Below are 7,365 nucleotides of genomic sequence, written 5' to 3' on the forward strand. Positions count from 1 at the left end.
TGTTTCGGAAAAAAAAACACCACGACATGTGCCTCGGGCGTACAATCTCTCCACTCGTGCAAGAGAAGTTTTGCAGCTTTTCTTAGTTGCTGTCAGAGTTTCTTGAGACTACTTAGCCTGCTATTGTTTGATATAAGTTCTCAAGGCGCATTATGTGTTGGTGCAAGATATTAAACAGCTCGTGAGCAAAAGCGCAACGAAAGGGGTTAGAGATGGGCTAGAAAAGCTGTATTCATATGAGGTCGATCAGAATTGTATTCAACGTCCAACTATATAACTTTCACAAATTAAGATTCATACTGTTATCTAACCTAAATTAGGATTCATACTGTTTAACCTAATGAGTAGTGGCCCTTGCGCATGGAAGGCCAAATGCAGAGAGTAAAGCGCAATCTGATATGAACCAAACGAATAAATTGTCGTGGGTTACTCCTGAGGAAGACCTTGATTAAAAGACGGGTAGGAAAATTCATGGGGCTACAAAAAAGTGAAACGCCGTGGGAATAACATAAAACTTCAGAGATCAAAATAAGGACATGAGTGCTCTACCTAGTGTGCAATAAAGTCAGATCTTCCATTTAGTATTATCGTACCACACTCATCTAGGTCCCTTTCATAAGTGCATAAAAGCAATTAGCGTACTGGATGTCCTGACTTTTAGCTCATCTAGCTGATTTCAAATTTTATGGGCGAAGCACCTTTAGGCCGAGGCTTGTCCGGGGTCCGGCGTCCGTGCTCACGGCACAGCACCGTGTAAATCGAAACATCTGTGAACAAAAGGTTCGCTGAAGGTTAACAAGAACGGAATAAAAGGTTCACAAAAGGGTATATAGAGAGAGGGAGAGACGCACATCACCGTGTTAATTGAAGCATCTGTGAACAAAAGGTTTACAAAAGGTTAACAAGAACAAAACAAAAGGTTCACAAAAGGTAGAGAGAGAGAGTGCTCCTGGAGAGCCGTGCTGCGCATGCGCGAGGAGAATTGGATTTGATTGGATTGTATTGAATTGGATTTGGATTGGATTGGATTGACATGAATTGGATTGAAATAAATTGAATTTTATTGGATGGGATTGGATTGATAATCGTTTTACCAGCAGTAAGCACTCTCAGTGCTTCGCCCACTCGTCATGATTCGCTTCGTGGGATGGGGGAAATATTGTTAAACCTCGTATCTCGTGGCACCTTACCTCGCACTCCATGAGTATTGAGGGTTTGGTTGCATGGGCCAGAAGATAAGCAGAGCATGAAGTGAGGTCCCTGGCATATCCATGGTAAACGTCATGAGCCATTATGACCATTACACTATTTTACAGTGTGAGCACTGTACACACTCACCCCCGTATTCTGAATCCCTCCTCCACTCAAAGTGCTTCCTCCACTCCGTTGAGTGGAGGATAGGGCAACACCTCCACTCGAGGTCTCCAGGCATTTCATAAACGTGGTGACGCCGACCCTCCGAGGAAATCCTTCTTTTGGAGGGACCCTCGAGATCGCAGTTTCGGAGGAGCAGCGAAAGGCATCTTATGGCATTTTTTTTATTCAAGACATGAAAGTACGCCTAAGAAATATAACTTTTTAACGTTTTTATTTTTTGTTAAGTAATTATACGGCTATTTTAAGAAATATTAGTTTGTATGGTTGAGAGGAGCACGAAAATAACATGAACCAGGTGGACACAACTAGAAATAACTGTTTTCTGGTCTGGCCACACTGCACACACACTTCGGTAGCAGACGATAAATCTGTTTTGTTTTTGTGCACGCTGCTCCATGTCTCCACGTATCCCGTTGTGTCTCCTGTCCTTTCTGATCCTATCGATTACTATAAGTTTCAGGGCCCACCCTCCGGATGACAGGCAAGATAACGATATGTCAGCGGAAGGGCTGGAGGTATAGGGCGGTTTGCTTCCATGCGTGACGAGCGCATATCATAGACCGGAATTGCCGACACAGTGAGCGCCTAATTATTTGTTCTTTTCGGTTCACGACACTATCGGCAGCTCAAAGCCGACATAATGTTCAAATTACAAAGTAGTGCGTGTGTAATTTTACAGGCACCACGGTGAACCCGGTAGAAATGTCCCCCTTCGACAGCACGCAAGCGGGAGGTAGCAGGCGAGCACAAAGCGACGGGCACTTGGAGAGGGGCGGAGCCTCGCAGCGCAGGCGGCTCGAAGAAAAAATTCCCCCGCATTTCCCCGAGGGGGAGAATGTGAAAGTGCGAATGCACGGTTGTCGGCCCGCTTGCGGCGCTTGCGCTCGGCCCCCGCAGCCCACCGCCTCGCCGCCTTCTCTTCCATCTCTTCCATCGGGTTTGTAGTATCACGTGTACACCACGCAGTTATCAAGCCGCTATAACGCCGCTGAGTCGCCAACGCACGCCGCTGACGACGTAGTTTGAATGCGTTAAAGATATAAGGCGCGTCACTAACACTGATATCAGCGTCGCGTCCGTGGCTTGGTCGGTAGAGCGTCGCGCTGCGGCCGCAAAGTCCTCGGATCGAAACCTGGCGCCGGATGCTGTTTCTTTTTTAAATATAGAGGAGCACTGCGGACGCCGCCGCCGCCGCCGCCGCCGCCGGTGGATGGTTTGGGGTCGCTTATAAAGTGCATTCGCACTTAAAAAAGAAAAAAAAAGAAAACTGGGCTTTGGAGCAGACGACATGCTCGCTCGCTTCCATACGGCGATCGTCTGCTTCATACTCACTGTAAGCAGCTTACGGTAGCCGTGTCATAGGTTAGTGTGACACCTTCATTACAGAGCGATGACTTTCGGTACATGACAGCGACAACCTTGTCATTGCGAGGATAAAGGCAAGTCCGCACAGATATCTCTGAGCTCGCCCGCCGTCGCAGAAAACATCACGACGCTTCGAATTACGAGTTCCAACCAACGCCTGAAGACGCGTATTGTCGGCGGCGAAACGTTGACGAAGGCACCCATCACAACTGGAAATGTCCCGGCGCCATAACATCGCAACGTAACCAGCAGCCGGAACGCAGGGAGCAGTGGGTGGCCGCGGTTGCTGGTGTTTGGCTCTTGAGCTCGGCGTTTGGCTCGGCAGCCACCTCGGCAGCTCCAGCAGTGACCGATTTGGTAAAGAGGCACCGCGACACGAATTCGCCCTTGCTGAAGTGCTCAAGCGTATTCAGCCAGTACCTTATGCGCTGACATGGCAAATTCACGGTGCGGAAATCTCCTGAACCTTCATTATATGCCTCGTCAATGCGGGATACATGCTCCGGAAAAGAGGCGAGCGAGCACAGCCGGCTCGAACCGAGAGGAGCGTAGGCGGCCATCTTGAAAATAGTACTGGAGGGCTGCTTCAAAGTAGCACAGACGACACCTTGGAGTTGCTCCTCCAAATCGTGAGCGGCTCCTCCAAATCGCCGAGCGGCTCCTCCGTTGGAGGAGACACTCGAGTGGAGGTTAGTTTATAAAACCGAAACTCGCTTTCAAGGGTCCTCTCGAGCGCAGGCTCGAGTGGAGGAGGGACTCAGAATACGGGGGTCAGTATAGCACTTTTAACGATGTCGCACTCATGAAGTACAAGTTTTTAGCGCCGAACACGACGGATAAAATAGTTTTGATGATATTGGGCCTTTACGACCTTGCTTCTTGATTATACGAAACGACTCTAACTATTTCTCGCTGTTAAAATGAGTTTATTTTTTCTCGAATTACATAGCCCATGGCTTGTGACATTTCTTCATGGAAGATCTATCCCGAATGCGACAATACACATCGCTTGTACGTATACCGTACATTGGAGTGTACTGATCAGTACAGCTCGCAAGTGCCGTAAAAAGTATGACCAATGTTACGAAAAACATACCACGAGCATCGGAGCACGAAATTAGGCTTAGTCGCAATTTCTGTTTTTCAGTGATTACATTTCAGCACAAGCGTTTTTTGCCATCCTAATTTGATATGCACAAACTGTTGCTTGGCAGTTATTTACTTTTTCCCGCTTGTCCGCTCATAAAATTTCGGGAAAGAAGTCTAAATAAAACGTCCGAGGAAATCTGCGTCCTCCGCGATCTGCTTAGTGGCTTAGTTATCGCAAGGCACCACTCGTGGGAAGTGGAGAGCCGATCTAGGGGGATTGTTTATTGCGCGGCGAATATTCCCAAGCCACGGCTTCGAAGGGTCAAGCGACGATTGCAGACAGGCGAGACTGCCTTTGACGCAATCCGAAACTATAGAGACGCCGACGAGATGATGTCCCCATCAATCAGGCTTGTTTTCATCGTGTTTGTCGCAACTGGCCAAGCGTCAACTTCTCTCTGTGCATAGCAAGCACCGCGCTGAAATGCAATCTGCGGAGTAGTGCCCTCCACAGCCATAAATATACTTTCGCAAATCATAAAATCATATACGGCGCTGGTGCTTCCATTTGACGCCGTCGTAAAGCTGAACGGTTGCGGCAACCGCGGTGAGAATGGTCTCCAAGCGTAAGTTGCGACGTCCTGTTGGCACGGCTTGCATCGCAGACGGCTGGCCGTGTGTCATTTCTGGCGTTGCGGAACGGGCACATGTCTCCCTGATGTGCTATCTTTGAGAGCCCAGATATCCCCAGAGCATTGATTCAGTTTCGGCCTGTATTTACAGTGCCCGCTCTTTCTCGCATAGTAGCCTTCATTGCTGGGTGTTTTTAGCGGGAGGTATAATTTTTGATAGCTTTTTGGCAAACTGTCTTGTTCTCGTGCAGATTACAGCCAATGCACTTCAACAAACCATACTTTTGTTCAGTGTGCAATTACTAATACCAACCCTTCAGGAGGTGTCATCAGACTTAAATGGACCTTCGAGCTTTGCTTTCAGATCGTTTCTTTCTAAAAAATTGAGATCCCCGTTATCCATTCTTACATTCTAATGAGATCAGGGAGCGTGGATGAATGACATTGGAGGATTCTTTAAGGGCACATACAAGAAACGCGCATCCAGTATACTCTCTAAAACAGCAGGAAGTGTCCTATCAGAAATGACTGCTAACAGGGAGACACCATCTCTCCAAAATTGCTTTAGCGGTTAGGAGTCAATGAAAGGGGCTGTCATCACCTAGTGAGAGTAATAGGCTTTAATATATGAGCGTTCAATAAAGTTTCCCCGGTGATCTTGCAGAAACTTCGGGTAAAAAAGTGAAAATTTCAATTGAACTGTGTGTTAGCACTTAGCCCCACCCGTAAGTGATTGATTGATTGATTTAAGGTTTAACGCGCCGACGCAACGCAGGCGACGAGGCGCGACGTAGTGGAAGGCTCCGGATGAATTTTGACCGCGTGGGGATCGTTAACGTGCGCCGAAATCTCGTACACAAGGGCGTTTTTGCTTTTCGCCCCACCCGTAATTGGCTTCCCATGGTTGAAATCAAACCAGCCACATATAGGGGCATATCCAGTGCGCCACCGCGCGGTGTAGAATGCAGGTTGTAAGCAAGAGATAAAAATTGTGCTGTAAGAAAAATAATTGCAGAAACTTCGAAGTGGGAATTGTCTGACAAATGCGCTAATCTAATAAATCTCTGAAAAATGTCTGATACATGTCTTGTAAACGGCTGATGAATGTCTGAATGTATGATAAATGTCTAAGCTATATGTTGAGCACCAGCGGTCAGCTTCACTGCTATATAAAATTGCATTGCTTGGAGGAAATTCTTTAGGGGCAATATAAGAAGTCTAAAATGAAGGCGTCATTGCTTCAGTGGATTCGGACGAATTCCGCATGTACTCCGGCGTGGCTTTACAAGCTGAAGCTCAACGCATCACCCTGTGTGCAACGTGTGGTGTATCAGTACTGTGCGAATACTCGAAATGTCGAATACTTCTCGAATTGCGTTTGCTATGCGATTCAGTTTGCAGCGCTTTTTTACCGTTCTAAGTTGAGTAAAGGCCCGGAATTAACAACAGAGCAATGAATTTCGGCAATTAGGCATTACATGCGAACTTTCAAGCTTCACCGCAAGGCAGGTTTCAATAAAACTGAAAGGCAGGCTAGTTGGTGACAATTCATAACTGCAACGTGACCGCACAAAAACGGGGACTGAACGAAAAAGACGCTGCGCTGGTGTTCGTGTCTTTTCCGTTCAGTCCTCGTTTTTTGTGCGCTCAAGTTACAGTCATGAAATTCAGGCTTCTTGGGTTGGCTTTTTAGCACGACACTAAAGTTGCGCAAAGGGTTTAACATGTGCAGTCCTTGCTCAAAATCACTGTAAGTGAACTATGAGGTATGTTAGCTGAAGCGGAACGCTCCTTGCGTAGAATTTATAAGCCGCAAGGTGTTCCTCTTTCTACATAGCTTCATGAGAGAGGCAATCAAGTTTTTGATTTGTTGGTTAGATGTAATGTTTGGACATCCCAGCCACTAGCATGACAAGGCAATGACTGGAAGCACAAGTCAAATATATTTGACCAGCGTTTCTACAAGACAGTGCGTCCCAAATTTTTGTTCCACTGCATTCTCAGTTTGCTATAGCTTTTATTCGTAATTTTTACCGTTTTCTTGGAGCACTACTACCTAAACACTCACGGGTGCCAAGTCCCGACTGCCTGATATTTTTGTTCTTTGTAGCTATGTTTTAGAAATTCTACGTACGGTAAAGCAAATGTATTACGAGATATTCGTGTTCAAAAATATTCGAATTAGTTCCAAGCGAATTCTGACTATTCGTGTTCAATTCTCAGTTCCAGGTTTAATGTCTGCACACCTTTAGTCAATACCGTCATTAGACCGCATGCATCCGTGCGAATAGCTATGCTCCTTTACTTAAATTCATTGCTGGAAATATATTTGGGGGACCACAAGTACCAGGCACAATGGTTGTGGTAGGTGGCAATGTATTTATTGTTTGAGGTGTTGGAAGTAGCAACTGTCATGTCTAAGAATGTTTTCAATTTTTCAAGTAAATAAGACCTGCTTAATTGTTACAGGGACTGTGAAGACGAAGTAGAAGTATAGTAACTGAAAAGACTGCTGTGTCTCGATAAAAGCGATACTAATTTTATCAAAAACTTCGAACAAATATTCGAGATATAAAAGTAAACAGACAAAGGAGTGGCGAATCCTCAGCCACTTTTTCGACGGATCTTTATGACGTCACATGACGTCACAATATCTCCTTCGTACGACTGGCGGCAGACAACTGAAGCCATTGCCAAGAAACATGCCTGCACGATTGTAGCGATGCCTCTACTTGCGCTTGATTGTATCACATGTCCCTTGAGTGATAACGTACAGCTAGTATACTGATAACAACTTTTGGTGCTCCCTCTATTGCTTCAGAGTTGACGTTGCGTTGCTCAATATGGGAAAGTTTTCTTTTTTTCTTGTGTTTTCTTAGTTTTGTCTGTGATAGAGCTGCGA

This window comes from Haemaphysalis longicornis, unplaced genomic scaffold, assembly GCF_048455015.1.
Source record: "Haemaphysalis longicornis isolate Haplotype H1 unplaced genomic scaffold, Haemaphysalis longicornis Haplotype H1 scaffold_5, whole genome shotgun sequence".
Lineage (NCBI taxonomy): Eukaryota > Metazoa > Arthropoda > Arachnida > Ixodida > Ixodidae > Haemaphysalis > Haemaphysalis longicornis.